This window comes from Emydura macquarii, unplaced genomic scaffold (assembly GCF_026122565.2).
Source record: "Emydura macquarii macquarii isolate MOO-44397 ecotype Brisbane River unplaced genomic scaffold, CSIRO-AGI_Emac_v2 contig_3530, whole genome shotgun sequence".
In the NCBI taxonomy this organism is placed as follows: domain Eukaryota; kingdom Metazoa; phylum Chordata; order Testudines; family Chelidae; genus Emydura; species Emydura macquarii.
Window position 1 is genome coordinate 10,013,515 of NW_027133667.1, and position 17,984 is coordinate 10,031,498.

The following is a 17,984-nucleotide window of genomic DNA, read 5'->3' on the forward strand; positions in this document are numbered from 1 at the left end:
AGTGACTCTTGCTGGAAGGGGTTGGTATGGCAGTAGTCAGGAGCTTTCCTGCACATTCAGTGCTCCTATGTCCTGTCTATTTCTTCCAGCTGTTATTTTACAGAGTCTGAAAAGCCGGTGCAGCCTTTGCTACTTGCACAGCAGCATGGTACAGTAGTCAGGGCACTTGCCTGGGAGTCTGGAGAGGTGTGTTCTATTCCTGGTTCTGCCACCAAGCTATTGTGTAACTTTGGACAAGTTACTTCACCTCCATGTACCTCTGTTTCCCATCAGTAAAATGGGAATGGTGATGCTTCCTTCCCTTTATAAAGTACTCTGATATCTGTGGATGTAAAGAGCTAATTAAATTACTGTGGTTCTCTCCCTCCCCACTAATAAAGGGCGGTGCCAGCATAACTGTCTCATAGAAGTTAAGAGATGGAAATTACCTTTAATTATTTTTTTCGATCCAAATGCAAAAGAGAACACCCCTTCACATTCCTAAGCACCTTAATGATTAAATAAGAGCCACCCAGCAGCATAACAAAACCCACACACAACAAAATTAAATGAACATAAACAATCATTGAAGTGACAGACTATACCTATTCCTTTATAATTTCTACATCTTCAGACTTCTCCAAAATTCCTTGCAAAAAAAAATCTTTGCAGCATGCCCTTAATGGCAAAAGATTTAGACTCTACAGGACTGGGGTTGGGGAAGGTAAGTAGGATCCAGAATCTAAGAGTGCACGCAGAGAACACCACCAATAGCTCCCTCTTTTGTATACCAAAGGGGCTCCATCTCAGACTCTCCGCTGACTACTTCTGTGGTGCTGTGGTATGGGGAAAGAGGCAGTCTAAATCAGGCAGATTCCAAGCCATTTACAGCTTTTTTAGGTCAAAATCAATGTCACCTGAAACTCCACAGGCAACTAATGCAGGTCCCGTAACATAGGTGTCATATGCGCTCAAGACAAGATACGGAGCTTAATAAGCAGGCAGCTGTCTTCTGCACCAGCTTCAGTTTCCACCTTCATGTAAGGTGTTATCCTATATATGTGCCTTGTATTCACCAGGAAAGAAAGGTGCATTCTGATCTTGAGTTAACTAACATGATTTAAAATCCTAGTGAAGACAAGGCAGTCTGTAGTTTTCACACAAGTTATCTGGCCGAGTTAACACATTATCTGGATCAAATGAGATAGACATAAAGCTGGATGTTGTTCACATACTGAAAGCACCACAGTCCATGCTTCCTTACTAACCCTCCTAATGGCCCCATATATACGCTAAATAGAAGGGGTAACAGAATGGTCCCCTATGGCTCCTTATCTTCAATAAGTGAAGCAACTGCCCACAACTAATTGTTGTGATCTCTGAGAGAAAAGAACAAGCCACTGAAGGGCAGCCCCATCCACTCCTGACAGCATTCCCAAGTAAGTTAATAGCATCTCCTGACCAACAGTACCAAAGTCAGTTGATGGATCTAACAATATCAGCATGGACACCTAATCTTTATGCAATGCTAGAAGATCATTCATCAATGCAATCAGCAGAGTCCCTGTGCCAAAATCAGTTCTGTTCCCTGCCTGACAAAGACCAAGGAGATCTGAGGTATATAAAGGCTCTGAGAATTGTCTTGCCACAGACTTCTCAATATTCTTAATCAAGAATGAAAGCTTGGATGATAATTGGCCCAGTTCATCAACAGCAAGCAGTGATTTTTTGAACAAAGGCCAAACTAATGCTTTTTCAAAGCAAAGAAAGGTGTTTACTGGTAGAAATAGTAATGGACCTAATATTTTCCTACTGGCCTTCTCCAGCCAGAATGGGCTTGGACCCAAATCACAGGTTGTGATACACAGTTCTCTCATTACTTCCAGCATCTCAGTGAGCAACACTAGCTGAAATTCGAGCACAGATTATTTTATCATTGATCACCCCAAAAACATTGCTCTGCACCATGGATGCAGATAACTTGCTCTGAATCTGATCAGTTCTGTTTTGTCCACAAAATAAAACATTTCCTCACAACTGGGGGAATTCAGACAAGCCACCAAGCTATTTACAACCCAAAACTAAACTGGAAGTCTGAGATTTTGTGGATGATATGGTGAAGGTAAAGAACCAGTTATTTATCCACTGCACAACCGCAACCTGAGAACTTCAAATCTTTATATTACAGCTGATCAGCTTTGGCATGAAATTTCTGCTGCTGATACCCTAAGCATCTTCCTTCTCACTTCATTTATTGCAAGTCATTAGTAAGCCTGGGTGGCCTGCAAAGATAAAGCTGGGGAAAAGAATGTCTATCTCCTGCTCAGTGGTGGATGAAAGTGTCCTATGACATTTTTGTTGGAGGGGTTTGTCAGAGAACAACATTCTTCCCCTGGATAGCTCCTGGATCCATTAACTTCCAGGGGTGGACCATCTGCCTTAACAAGAGAGAGAGAATCCCCTACCTCAAATTGCAAAAGACAATGGTCAGTCCATGACATGTGTAACCTTCACTTCATTAACTTCCAATCCTAATCCATATACCAGATCAAGAGTTTGCCCAGCTGTCTGAGTTGAGCTGTTTGTTACCTCAGATAGCTCTCATAGTCACTATGGTGGCCATGAAATCCTGATCTGATTCAGAAGCTAAATCATCTACAAGGATTTGGAAATCAATTTAGTGATTCATTCAGTGACCCCAATAGTAAGAACATAAAAATGGTCATAGTTGGTCAGACCAACAGCCCATCCAGCCCAGCATCCTGTCTCCCACCAGCGGCCAGTGCCAGAAATGAACAGCATAGGGTAATTATTGAGTGATCCATCCTTTGTTCTCCAATTCCACCTTCTGGCAGTTGGAGATTTAGGGATACACAGAGTATGGGTTGCATCCCTGACCATCTTGGCTAATTGATGGACACATCCTCCATGAACTCCTCTAATTCTCTTTTTACTTTTGGCCTTCACAATATCCCCTGGCAATGAGTTCCACAAGTTGACTACACATTGTGTGAAGAAGTACTTTTTCATGTTTCTTTTAAACCTGCTGCCTATTAATTTAATTGGTTGACCTTTGGTTCTTCTGTTATGTGAAGGGGTAACATTTCCCTATTCACTTTCTCTATACCATTTATGATTTTATAGACTTCTATCATATCCCCCTTTAGTTGTCTCTTTTCTAAGGTGAACAGTCCCAGTCTTTTTAATCTCTCCTTCTGTGGAGGTTGTTCTATGCTCCTAATCATTTTTGTTGCCCTTGTCTGTACCTTTTCCAATTCTAATATATCTTTTTTGAGATGGGGCAACAGAACATCAGGCAGTATTCTAGGTGTGGGTATGCCATGGATTTATATAGTGGCATTATGATATTTTCTGTCTTATTATCTATCTCTTTCTTAAAGGTTCCTAATATTCTCTTAGCTGTTTTGACTGCTGCTGCATATTGAGTAGATGTTTTGAGACAACTATCCACAGTGACTCCAATATCTCTTTCTTGAGTGGTAACAGCAAAACTAGACCTTATCATTTTGTAAATATAGTTGAGATTGTTTTCCAATGTGTATTATTTTGCACTTATCAACATTGAATTTCATCTGCCATTTTGTTACCCAGTCGACCACTTCAATGAGATCCCTTTGCAGTCAGCTTTGGACTTAACTATCTTGAGTAATTTTATATTGTCTGCAGATTTTGCCACTTCGCTCTTTACCCCCTTTTCCAGATAATTTATGAATATGTTGAACACCGCATGTCCCAGTATAGATTCTTGGGGGATCCTGCTATTTACCTGTTCCATTGTGAAAACTGACCATTTTTTTCTACCCTTTGTTTCCTATCTTTTAACCAGTTACTGCTCCATGAGAGGACCTTCCCTCTTATCTCATGATTGCTTACTTTGCTTAAGAGCCTTTGAGGAGGGACCATGTGAAAGGCTTTCTGGAAGTCCAAGTACACTATATTAAATAACTCACCCTTATCCACATGCTTGCTGACACCCTCAAAGAATTCTAATAGATTGGTGAAGCACAATTTTCCTTTATTAAAGCCCTCTTGACTCTTCCCCAACATATTGTGTTCATCTGTATGTCTGAGAATTCTATTCTTTACTATAGTTTCAACCAATTTGCCTGGTACTGAATTAGGTGTACTAGCCTGTAATTGCCAGGATCACCTCTGGAGTCTTTTTTAAAAGTTGGCTTTACATTAGCTCTCTACACTGGCTATCTTACATAGTCATCTGGTACAGAGGCCGATTTAAGCAATAGGTTTCATACCAGAGTTAGTAGTTCTGCAGTTTCATATCTGAGTTCCTTCAGAACTCTTGGGTGACTACCATCTGGTCCTGGTGACTTCTTATTGTTTAATTTGTTGATTTGTTCCAAAACCTCCTGTACTGATACCTCAATCTGGGACATTTCCTCAGATTTGTCACCTAAAAAGAATGGCTCAGGTGTGGGAATCTCCTTCACATCCTCTGCAATGAAGACCAATGCAGAGAATTAATTTAACTTCTCTGCAATGTTCTTGTCTTTCTTGAGTGCTTCTTTAGCACCTTGATCGTCCAGTGGCCCCATGGATTGTTAGGCATGCTTCCTGCTTCTGATGTACTTCAAAAAAATTTGCTGTTCGTTTTTGTGTCTTTTGCTAGTTGCTCATCAAATCCTTTCTTGGCCTGCCTAATTATACTTTTACCCTTGACTTGCCAGAGTTTATGCTCCTTTCTGTTTTCCTCAGTATGGTTTGAGTTCCAGTTTTTAAAGGATGACTTTTTGCCTCTGATTGCCTCTTCTACTCTGCTACTTAGCCATGGTGGCATTTTTTTTTTTTTGATCTCTTTAGTATTTTCTTTTATTTGGAATTATGTTGAGTTTTGAGCCTCTGTTATGTTATGTACTGTTTAAGTAGATTCTGTGCAGCTTGCAGGCAAGTGAGGAACTTTAATTGGCTCATATTGGGATTTCACAGTACAGTAGGATGATCAGTACGCTAAAACAAGTCCTATCTTAACCCCATGCTGGGACTCGCATACAAATTGTGGAGGCAAGTAATGTTTTAATCTGGACATAAATGGCACAACTGTACCACTTCCTTGCTGATCCCCAGTTTGGTTCACGATAACCCAAATAACTGGCTGGAGACAACTGCACTAAAACCAGTCCAGGAGTGTTATCCAAACATGTTTCAGCTCTGTATATATAGTCAGGGAGAGCATTATCTTGTATTAAATCATGGATGGCCAAAGTCTTGCCATTCACTTTGTATTAGTTGTAATAAACTGGATCCTTGTCTAGTGATGCCCATCCTCCTGAGAAACGACTATGGGCAAAACCAAAGAGATTGAGAATGGGGAAGCTGTGCTCACAATGCTTAAACTTCCAAAAAGGCCTTCCTGTTTAGTCTCACCTTGCCCACTACTACAGGGATTGAGTAACCTGAGCAGCTCCCACAATCATATCCTCACTTCTCCGCTCCCTCCCCTTCTGGGCATCTGTATCCCTAGTGCACAGCAGTGTTGCTGGCCATCCAAAGGTCACCATCAAAGGGATGCAGCTGCCATGGCTGGGTAATCTAATAAGAACCTCCAGCGCTGACTACCAAATCCATCATTGAACGAACCCCACCTGACCAAGCATGCTCAGAAAATAAACCCTTTCTATATCTCAAGGCTATTCACAACTAAAAGTTTCAGTCATCCACTCTCTCCAGCAACATAAATTGTCTCCATTCTATCGCATACTTGTCAAACCATCTACCTCTAGCCACAATTCTATTGCAGCTAAGATGTAGGGGAACATCTGATTTCATCCACCTGTTGATTTACTGAAACTCTTCTAAGCCAACTGCTGCTGAGCCTGGACAAAGAGAGGTTTTCAAAAACTCTTCACCCCTTCCTGACACTGTAGGCTTCTCTTGCTCACGAGAGACCCCACTCAGACCAAGTCTCCTAAGTCTTAATTTCTCACCCTCCAAACAGACAGGGAAATATCTATACTCACAGAGATATCCTACCTCTAGGCCTATCACAATTACAAGATTTGATCCCTTTTCAAACTCAACCCTGCTCCAGCACTCACCCTCGTACACTGGCAAAAGTGCTTATGTACTAGCCTCCCTGTCATGGAGACCTGAATGATAAGTGAGCATACAAATAGAAATGGGAGATCTTTATGTGTTGATAACCAAGGGCTGCTAGCCTCTTTCCCCTGCAAGAAATTCCCCTTCTCAAATATCTTCTACCATCCCAGAATAATTTCAGCATCCTATGTCCTCCCTCTCCAATGCCCATACTGCACAGATTCAAACATCCATTCTCTCTCCACTCCCGGGTTTAGTGCCAATCCTTTTCTGAAACAAGTTCTCCATCCAGTCAAAAATTATGATCTGGCTCAGGTGCTGGGTTCCAGCTTGGACTGAGGTGAGAGTCTGTCTTACAGTGGTTATTCCCCTTAATGAAGTCTTGGTTGGTGGAGAGCAGGATCAGCCTATAGTCCAGTGGTAGAGTGGCTCTGGGTACTGGCTACTGAAGAGTGGGAAATTCCTTTGGAAGAGGGCAGCCCTGCTACATGGAGTACCTAGCCCAGCTTGTGGCAGATCAGCATTGTTATATTTAATGCTTAATCTTCCCTCACATGTCAGTACCTTCAGCCCCATGATAATTTTTGTTGCTTTTCGCTGAACTTCTTCAGATTCATTAATATATTTCTAGTACTTTTGTCTGCAGAATTATATATGCAATATTCTAGGTTAAAGCTCTGCCAAACTATGGAGAGGGAGATTGTTGTTACCTCTTCCATGATGCGATGCCTGTACTTATCCCCAAATAGCTCTAGTATTTTTTTTTTAATATTGTGGACCAGTCACTTAGCCAAGTGGATAGCAGAGGGTTTGGTCCTTTCTGTCTCTTTCCTTTCCATTCAAGCCTTTTTGCAAAACTCCAGGTGACTGGTGTGTGTGTAAATGACATACTGACCCTGCATGAGACTACCCATATGGATCTAGGAAGCTCCTGAGGTACCTTTTTGGAATTCTTTTGAGATGGTCTCTTCTCCAAACTGCAGGAGGCTAATCTGATATTTGGCTACATTTGGGTTTTATCTACTCTGGCCAAGTGAGTTGTGCTGAAAAACATATTAACTAACATGTTTTAACTAATATGGTGTTAAACAACTTAGCACCAACTGTAATCAAAGATAGTTGTAAAAACAACGAGAGTTCTGTAGCACTTTAAAGACTAACAAATTTAATGTCTGCAGGCATAAGCTTTCATGGGCTGTAAGGAATAGAAATCAAATTGGGGGTATATATATACATCTGAGGTTAAGGAACAACAATGGGGAAGTTAGGTATAAGCAAAGTCCATTCAGTTAGAGTAGTTGAGGCCTATTCACAACCATTGATTAGGAGGTGAGAATGTGTGAACAGTGACAATTACTTCTGTAATGAGATAACCATTCCAAGTCCCTATTTAGACCCAGTTTGATTGTGTCAAGTTTGCATATTCTGTTCCAATTCTGCAGTTTCTCTTTGAAGTCTGTTTTCGAAGTTTTTTTGTAGAAGTATAGCAACTTTCAAATCAGCTACAGAGTGTCCTGGGAGGTTGAAGCACTCTCCAACTGGTTTATGGATGTTACCATTTTTTATGTCTGATTTGTGTCCATTTATTCTTCTGCGTAGTGACAGTCTGGTTTGGCCAATGTACATGGCAGAGGGCATTGCTGGCACATGATGGCATATATAACATTAGTAGATGTGCAGGTGAATGAGCTTCTTATGGTGTGGCTGATGTGGTTAGGACCTGTGATGGTGTCACTATAATCCATTTGTGGGCAGAGCTGGCAAGGGGGTAGTTGTGTTTAAAATAGGTTTTTGCTGATAATGGGTCAACCCTAGGCTATGTCAGTCCTTAGTGCCAGAACACAGGTTCCTCTCCCCTTCACTGATACTGGAACATGGGTTCTTCTGTGCAGATACTCCTTCACCCTTTCTGGGCTATCTGAGAATGGGCTATAACTCTGATATCGGAATGTGGGATCCCCCGCCCAGGTATTGTAGAATGGGGTCTCCTTACTTGTATCAAACTATGGCCTAGCCTTTCTTCCACCCTCTGTAACTGGAAGTTGGGCTTTCCCTTCTGTGAGAATTACTTCTATGCCCTGCACTCACTCAGCAAAATCAGTCCCTTTTCCTTTACAAAGACTAGGAGTTGTTGCTACCTTTCCACTGTGTGAGATCTGCCCTTACGCAGTTTGACTTCTTTACTTCAGCCTCCCCGCTCTGTTCTGACAACTCCAAACATTAAAAAATCATGAGACAAGCCTCCCAAAATGATGCAACTGGCTTAAAAATAATGGAATTTAGCACAAAAAAAGGGTTTTTCTTATTTGCCTTCTTGCTTTTTGAAGCTTTTGAGTGACATTTCATGTTTTATTTCTGCAACCATGTGGGCTAGAAACTATTTAAAATGAATGCTGTGATTGGCATGAATTCACCCTACTCCCACAGCTGGGGCTTTAAGTAAAACACCTATTATCCAGAGAGTTGGCAACTGTTTCTTCTCCTACCTACACTCCATGAGGATCTGAACCCCTTTTATCTACCTGGCCTAGGATTTGTCCTTTTCAGTGAAAACACACTAAAGAAGGCTTAAATTTCCTAACTTGTTAAAATTACATTGGAACATAAGAATGGTCTGACCCAGTATGGCCTATGGTCCATCTAGTATCCTGTCTTTCAACAATGGCCAGTGCCAGATGCTTCAGAGGGAATGAATAGAACAGGACGATTATTGAGTGATCCATCTCCTGTCATCCAGTCCCAGCTTCTGGCAGTTGGGGGCTTAGGGACACCTGGAGCATGGTGTTGTGTCCCTGACTATCTTGGCTAATAGTCATTGATGGATCTGTCATCCATGAATTTATCTAATTCTTTTTTTAACCCATTTGTACTTTTTGGCAGTTACAATATCCCCTGGCAATGAGTTCCACAGGTTGACTGTGCATTGTGTGAAGAAGTACTTCCTTGTGTTTCTTTTAAACCTGCTGCCTATTAATTTCATTGGGTGACCCCTAATTCTTGTGTTATATGAAGGGGTAACATTTCCTTATTCACTTTCTCCACACCATTCATGATTTCATAGACCTCTATCATATCTCCCCCTTAGTAGTTTCTTTTGTAAACTGAACAGTCCCAGTCTTTTAAATCTCTCTTCACAGGGAAGCTGTTCCATACCCCTAATCATTTTTGTTGCCCTTCTCTGTACCTTTTTCAATTCTAATATACCTTTTTTGAGATGGGGGGGGACCAGAATTGCATGCAGTGTTCAAGGTGTGGGTGGACCATGGATTTCTATAGTGGCATTAGGATATTTCCTGCTTTATTATCTAGTCATTGCTCTCAAGTCCTTCCATTTATTAATCAGCCAGGAGGCGGTTTGTGGGGGGAGGGGGAGGAAGATCCCTGTGTGATTCCCCCTGTGATTCCCCCAAGCTGTTTGTATCCCATTCCTCATAGCTGCAGAGCTCCCAGAGCTGGACTGGGTGGGTGGGTGCTGGAAGCTGCACTGGTGAGTGTGAAGGCCGAGGTCAGTCCCTGTGTGACCTCTGGGGCTATGTGGGTCGATCACCGCTAGTGCAGCGAGGTGGCCTGCAGGCCTGTGGCGGGTGGGACAAGGGGCGCTGAGGGATGCTCTCTCTTGGCAGGACTCGAGGCGGGGTGGGGATTGGCGGGAATCTGTCTGGGGCCAGCGAGCAGTCGGTCCCCAATTGGCGGGCAATGCTGCCGCCTAGTGCCGCTGAGTGGTCCTTGCGGGCAGAGCAAACCGGGACGCGGCTTCGGCCGCTGTCAGTTGCTTTAATACCCAGCCCCGACCTCCCCGCGGCGGTGGCGCTGCGAGCAGGTAGCCGGGGGCGAGGGTGGCAGGAGGAGGTTCCTGGCCGTGCCCCTGTGGAGCCGCAGCCACACCGCCATCCGCAGAGAGGGCCGGCAGCGAGTTGAACCTCAGAAGGCGGGGCAGGAAAGCGGCTCCCCCCGCAGGCACGCTGCGGGACCAGGCGCTTTGCCGCTGGAGCTTCTCGGCACGGCGGGCGAGAGCGCTCCTGGCTGGGGCCGCGGGCATCACCCGCCGCCGCCCGGCGGATTCTTTGCCCCGCCGGTGGGAACCGCAGCGCGCTGGCGCCGTTCGCTTCTCAGCTCGGGGCCGGGGCCGGGCGGCGTGGCGTGGCGTGCGCTGTCAGCGCCCCGCTGCATGCATGAGTCTCCCGCTCCGCGCTTTGCACCCAGTCGGATCTGCTGCCCTTCCAAGCAGGGGGAGGCCAAGCCACCAGCCCCTGCTTGGGAGAGCGACAGCCTCCCCTGCCAGTCCAACTCTGTCTCGAGGGCACGGTGCAGCCGCACTGCAACCAGCGTGGCTGGCGCGTTTCCCTGCCTGGCTGTTTGACAGATTGGGGGCGGCAGCGTGGCTAGGGGGGAAGAGGCTACTCAGGCATCCACCTGCTAGGAAGGGACTGGAGCTGTGTAGTCTGTAACGGAGAGAGATGTGCCAGTGCTACCCGCTTTCTGTTAGAGGCTGTCAGAAGCTGAGCTGTGTGGTAATGTAAGCAGAAAATGCGCTGGCAGTAGATTTGTCTGGCTGGGCCAGTCCCTAGCTAATTGTGGGGTGGCCGGAGGGGAGGGGGTATCAGAGAATGGATGAAGGCGGCTTGCAATCTTTTCCCCATGTATAAAAATTTGCCCATTTGGTGCTTAATGACTTCGTGCAATTACAACAGCTCCAACAATTAGGCTCGAATAAGAAGATGGGCTGAATGGTGGATGCAATAAAACCCCCTTTTCTCAGCTGTGCCATTGCTCTTACTGTCCCCTGCCACTAGGTGGAGCCTGCCTTTTACCTCCTGCCACCATCCCTGAGCCTGCCTCTGCTACTAACCCCTTGTCCCCTAATCCTGGTCCTTACCACCCATCCTCCTTCCTCAGCCAGTTACTTAGTAAATTATTATTGAGCTTTCCATACTCTTACTTCTGTCGCTCTCTTGCCTTGTAACCCCCATCTCTGCCTGTGCCATGGCCCATCTCTGCTGTCAGAAGGAACAGGAGTGGATGATTCTGAGGGAAGAAGCTGGTATTTGCCTTTCAATTTTACTATCCTAATAAAGGACTGCCCCTGAGCCCAGCACTAGGGCCAGAGTTGTGGGGAAGCGCTATTCTAGAAATAGCAGCAGTCCAAATATTTCTGCTTCTCTTCCAGCCAAGGAGTGTAGAGACCTACTAGGTTATAAGTAGAGAGGGCATAAAAGCAGGGAAGAGCCCTCACCTTTTCTGGACAACCCATCAGAGAGGGTTTATGGTCTAGGGCACAAGACTCTTGGTCCATACTTCTGTGGACCCTGTGCCCATTGTAAGCCAAAGAGTGTGGGATTGACTGCAGTGCCCTTTTTAAATACACAAGGTTATCGTTATGGAGCAAGGGCTGCTGCAGTGGGAACTTCAAACCTTGGAAGGATGTGGTAGTAAAACTGGACACCTCCTTGGGCTAACTCACTCTCTTCTCACCCTAATAATATCAGCTGTTTCAGTAACCGGCAGGGGGTGCTACTGGGGAGGGATGGAAAGGAATTGGGCCACAGAACTGGCTTAGTTGCTGTCTGGGTGCCAAACAGGATCTCAGCTGGGAAAGCTCTCAGCTATTTTCTCTCTCTCTCTCTCCCTACCCCTGGTGCTTGAGGGGAGGACTTCTCCTTGCCCCTGTCCCCCAAACAAAATATTTCAATGTAACAGTCTCTGATCCAAGTTGTCCTTGGATTGCATCATCTTTACTTTGACCCACTGTATTTTGCTACAGTATTCTGCATAGTTACTAGAGAAATCAGGTGAAGTAATTCTCTCCCCTCAAGATCCACTCCTCCCCCACTGTAAAAACAAACAGAGGGATTTGTAGCACATTTGTCACTTGAGCCAAATGGCAAAAGGTAACAGAAAGGGCAGAGCTTGTCCAGGTTTTTCTACTGGAAAGACTATGAAGCAATAACTACATCTTCCAAATTAAAGCACATTCTGGAAGAGAGAGGAAAGATTCATCTTTTATGATGGGGCAAAAAGCATCTTATAGAACTGCTCTTGTACATTTGATGGGAATTTAGAAAAGTGTACATGATTAGTCTGTCTAAACCAGGGGTGCTTAGAGTGCAACTGTCAAAGAAGGAGAAAGTGGGTGGGCTTTTATTGCCACTTAATGCAAGTCATTTTAGTTTATCCCTGAAGGCAGATAAGTAAATAGTTTGTTGTATACTGCTGATAAAGTATGTTTAGGTACACTCATACAAGTTAGGAGGTGCAAGCTTCTTCAAGTACCCATGGTGGTGTAAAACTTAAGACACCTTGCACTAAAGCAAAGAGAACAAACCTCAAACAGAAGAGATAATTTTTTTAAAAAAGGGGTAGGGAGAAATAATTTAATCTTCATGTCACAGATGGGGTAACTCTGTCTGAGAAATTAGAATCATTAAGAGGAAAGAGAATTGACCTACTACAGATTCTTTAGTAGCCAGAATGTTTGTTTCTATAGCAGAACAGCTCTGTCCTCAAGCCAGTAAGTTGCTTTTTCGGCAGGTAGGAGTTACATTTAAAAAAAAAAAATCTAATCTTTGGTGAATACTCTCAGTAGGAGAAATATGGTAGCTTTAATGCAGTAGCCATATACCTCTTAGTACTTCAGTTCAAATCCTCATTTAGATGATAGTGAAAGGAGTTTTGTTGTAATCTCAGAACCCTCCCCTGTGAAGTTCTGTGTTCAGAAGGTGGACAAGCGTGGCTGGAGTGGAAGCTTAGTGTCCGCTCAGAGCCTGTGACTTGTCACTAGTATTAATCTCTTGCTTTCGTAAACTCATAAATTCACTCCAAACTTTAGGAAACCACTTTTCACAATTATTCCTGTTTCATGTTCATTTTCCCTTGAAAAGGCAAGTCAGATCTGGATTGGTCTGAAATTGCAATGCTACTTACGGTTGAATTGACATTTAGTTAATGTGTTGGTAGATTTAATTAAAGAGGGGAAAAAGCACTATTGTCACTGCCAAATGTGGAAGGAATCTTAGTTCTGGCAGAGAAGCCTGAAAAACCCTCTCTCATTCTTTATTTCATGCTGCTTAGGGTTTGGGAATTCAGCAGGAAAGAGGCTATGGCTGGACACGGCAGGGAGCATTATGCAATCATGCCAGGAGCGTTGGCATAATGCCTAGTAGATGTCCTTACGGGTCTTCTAATACAGCCTTGGCCATTCATTTCAGTTTATCGATTATCTTTTCTCCACAGACAGCAATATTAAAGAGCTGCTGGCCAAAGAAGTGGATTTATGGAAGAAGAGAGGGAGAAAACAAAAAAGCCCACTTTGCTTGAACCAGACTGTGCTTGTAGGGAGACTTACAGATTTAACAGAACACATACCTTTGAGTTGTTAGTAGCAGCTTACATTAACTTCTGTTTTCAATTCCAAAAACTCTTTTAGATGACTTGGCCACCTACTTCTCACCTTAATCTTTCTCTTGCCACCCATCACCATGTTCAAAAGTGAGTTGTAATATAAATATGTAGTACCTTGCACTTACAGCATTTTTCATCCTAAAATTGCAGAACCATTTATATTAAAATCTCAACACCTCTGTGAAGCAATTATCCTCATTTTATAGACAGGGAAACAAAGGGTCTATTCCTGTACGACAAGCACCCAAAGTAGGGATTATTGCATTGGGAAGAGGGAGTAAAATGGGACACAATCAAGGCCAGTCCTCCCCTGAGTGCACATTGAGTCAATTGTGTGGAGGAAACCCCTCCATCACCTAGTCTGGGGGCACCAGAATGCAGATAGTACTTCCCCCCCAATTTGGGGAAAAACTGCAGGGAGTAATCAGCCAGAGATTCCAACCAGTAGGGGCAGCTGCAGAAGCAGCCAAAGCAAGGACCTTCAGACATTGGGAATTTTCTAGAGTTTTAACTGGACTTTCTCTGCTCTGTGCTGAGTAGCTGTTTACACCAACCCTACCGCTCCCTCAAGGTCTCTTCGCCTCAGCTTCACTCTGCATCTGCCCCACTTGCCCTCTTCTCCTCTGTCCCTATCACCCTTCCACTTAGCTTATCTCCTCTTAACTAGACCCACCCAAAATCCCTCAGACAGACCCTGGAACTAACATGCCCTTTGCTGTCATCACATGGTTGACTCTGTGTTCATCCCTTCCCCCATCCTTTGTCTGTCTTGTCTATTTAGATTGAAAGTTCTTCAAGGCAGGGACAGTACTGCAGTGTTTGTACAGCGCCTAGCACAAGGGTGCCTTATTCTTGGTTGATCCTTAGGCACTGCTGTAACAAACATGAGTAATAATAATGACTGAAGTTACTTGGAATTTTTCTGTTGACTTCAATTGTAAAGGTTAGAATAACATGAATGGATAACTTCCAAGTCACTTCAAAATAGCATTTTTTACTATTCTCTACCTCTACTTCCAACTGAGTCATTTTTGATGGGGACTCTGCACTGACCCATCTATCAGTTCAGGAGTGACTGGAAGACAAAAATATTAGTTTATCTGTTACACTGGGGAATGATATACTGAGGAGAGTAACTGGTCATTGGTTAGTCTCCTCTCCCCCTTTACTAGCATCAGCCTTTATTAGAGACTATCTCCTTACAAGTAAACACACACTGCTCCAGCTCAGACCACTCCAAATAGTAAGACTTATGTTTAGGACCAAGAGAGCATTGTCATTTCTGAGACAGTAACCCATTTCAAGAGGAACAATGTCTGCTGTTCTTAATAACACAGGACTTCAGGGAAGCTCTGGTTTCAGCACAATTTCCTAAAGATTTTGGGTTCTATTTAAATACCATGTTGGTCTGCCTAGTTTGTTTGTGAGATAAAGCTATAAACATCATTTTTGCCTCAAAGGCAGGGTCTGTTCCTGACTTTAGAATGACTTGAGGACAACACACACAAAATACATGCATGTGGAATGTTGATGTCTGCCTTAGGTGAAATATTATCAAATGTTAACATGTGATTGAATGGGGAAAACAAATCATCTGTATACGACAGCTTGCTGTCTATATTTTCGTTGGAATCAGGTAAATAAGCCTCTGACCTAGCCAGAGAGAAATACAGTTTACTGTCCCTTGCAAGGACCATGGCTAGCTATATCAGATATTTAATATCTACTGGTAACTGGAACATGGTCTGGAATTCTTATTGTTTAATGGGGTTCACACATCCTCTTTTCAGTCAAGAAGTTATTGTAATTTTTGTTGAAAGGAAGATGAGTATTAGATCCAATTGTGATGGCTTTCCCCAAAGAGAACAATGCAGTTTTTGTGATGAACTCTCACCAGAAAGCTTGGTAGTTTTACAAAAATAATTCTACAGTAGTCTAGGTGCTGGCTTTTCTCCCTGGGGTGCAGAGGAGAAACCCAGTGAAATTCTGCCCTCCTAACAGGAAGTGGATTTTTTTAGCGGGGGGGTGTCTACAGCATGAAAGAAGGCATTATGAATAGTTTGTCAAAAATTACATCAAAATGTATAAATTAGACAGCCAGAACAGATTACAACTCGAGGCAGCCATAACCCTTTTGCTAGGGCTGTATTGTGGACAGCTCATCTACCTAGGTGTAACTTGAGAGAAGCTTGCTAGGATAGAATAGTTTGGATGAAACAAAGTAGCCTGCTACAGCACTAGAAGTGCTTAAAATGCAAATGTACAGGAACTCCAGACCATCCCCCACCCCTCCCTCCTCTGCATGGAGGAAAGCAGCTTAAATACAGCCAGGCCTGGAGAGGAATGTTAAAAAGAGGGGAAGAATCACCCTCCTCCTTTCCATAGGGACCCTCACATGGCGAGATTCAGTATGCATGACTGAACAAGCAAGCAAGCAAGGACAGCTCCTCTTTTAACTTTTCTGAACAATGGCTTTGCTCCTTCCATCATTTCACATTCTCTTGAGCCCCAACCCCTCTTAAAAAAAAAAAAGAGAAGGGGGGGGGGAGAGAGAAAGCCTTGCTGCAGTACTTAGAGGGGAAAAAAAGCTTTGTTTCATGCCCTATAAACAGCTTAAGCCCCTATCTCAAACAACAATAAAAACCTCACATTGTAGAAGTCTAAAAGGGACCCTGTCAGGTTAGAAGTCATACATTAAAAAGAAAGATTTCTATGGTACAAAGCACATCTTAGATTACTAGAACAATTTTTAAAATCCATTTTTCCCCCTACTACTACTTTACTTTTATCTCAGAATGGACAATGAAAAAGTGAAACAGCACTCGTCAGTTTTCTAATGACTCATTTTCAAGTTATCACGTGTTAGCAAAAGATTGCAATTTCATGTGATTTATATTGCAGGAAAATGTTTTGGGTATGGGGAAAATGCAGAAAACCAGTTTTCATGGATTTTGAAATGAAACAGGAACATTGCTGTGTCTTTGATCTACTACACATCACTTTAAGCCTAAATCACTTCATAACAAATGTTATCAGTTGCAGTTTGCCCAATCCCAAAATGAACTGGCACCCCATTAATCTCTACTTTAACTCAATTTATCTGTAGACACTGCTGATCAAGTTAGCTGTTTTCATAGACAATATTGGTCCTTCCAAAAGGAAGCAACGCTCTCTTGCAAACTTTTAATTATGATGTTACCCAACATCCTGCATGGGTAACCAGACTCTCCATTTCCTTTTACTCAGACCAAGTCACTCACTGAGACGAGCACAGCCCAAACCTCTCTCTAAGCTACACACCCTGTTTCTCACAACCAGGAGACAAGATACCTACCTTTAAAAAACCAAAGACAACACAGATACAGCTTTTTTTTCAAAAACATACTTCATATTTCCTCTTTTATTATATAAATATCAGTTTAACCTTTTACTGTAAGAATATAAAATGTTTTAAGAGGATCTTTGTTATTTTTTATACAAATTCACAAACAGTACAATTAATCCATAGGGGTTTCTGGGTTTGCTTTAACTCCATGGTCTGGCCTGTTACTGTGGAGGATTTGAGATTTTGAATAAAAAAAGAACAGTAAAGAAAAAAGGCCAAGATTTGTTTCTTCAAAAATTCATCACTTATTCTTCCTCTTTAAAATAATTTTAAAAAAATCTAAAGAACCAGCTCCATTTTACTGACAGAACAGAGGCAAGACAGATGAATTTCAGTCTTCTCCTCTTCACATTGCAGCCTCAGGCTGTGTAGGCCTGTTCTGCTCCTCTCCCCACTTACAAACAGGAAGCCTCACACAGTGACCTTTTTTTGTAGGTGATTTGGAAGGGAGAGGGGAATATTTGGATTTTTTTTTAAAGAAATTGAACTTGCATTTCACACATTTCAATACCCCAATCCTTAGTATATGGATTCTCACATGTTACACATGTTTGTGCTAGAAGAATAAAAACACAGAAGCACAGTTGGATCCCCAAGCCCCAATAGAGAGGGAGGGAGAGGCACAGCCAGAATGTGAAGGTGGGGAACATTAAGGAAAGCTAAAAAAATAAATCAACCCAAAAAAAAAGTAGTACAAACCCAAGGGGCATCTTTCCAGTCTAGGCACAAAAATGTTTCAGTCTCAAAATCTTTCTTGTAAGAATTCCAGGGCTTTTGAGAAAAAAGTAACAAATTAAAACGAGGTAGCCAGACATTATATATATATTTATATATATAGAATATATTCAGCAGAAAAAACGTACTTAAAAATCCACAAGAACAGCAACTTCAAATGTCTTTAAAAATAAAACCATGGAAGAAAATGAATACTGTAGAAAAAGGATGAGAAAAACTGGGATCAGTTACAGGATGTAAGCAAGGGGAGGGTGGTGGTAAGAGGCTGCTTTGTAGTAGTAGTTTTTTGTATGCATTTCAAAATAAAATCACGTCACAGTATCTCAAATGAAAGCAAAAATGAAGCTGGAGATTCTTCCTTAAGTCCCCTGGGAAGATAGGACCTAGTCTCCACCTCCAGCCCAAAGGATAA

The 17,984-nt window shown here is 42.9% G+C and overlaps 1 protein-coding gene across 1 annotated transcript in view; it reads left to right on the top strand.

Moving 5' to 3' along the window:
• Window positions 1-17,984, top strand: part of WNT5B (Wnt family member 5B) — an 88,098-nt gene that overhangs the window by 27,895 nt on the left and 42,219 nt on the right. The window lies entirely within an intron of this gene.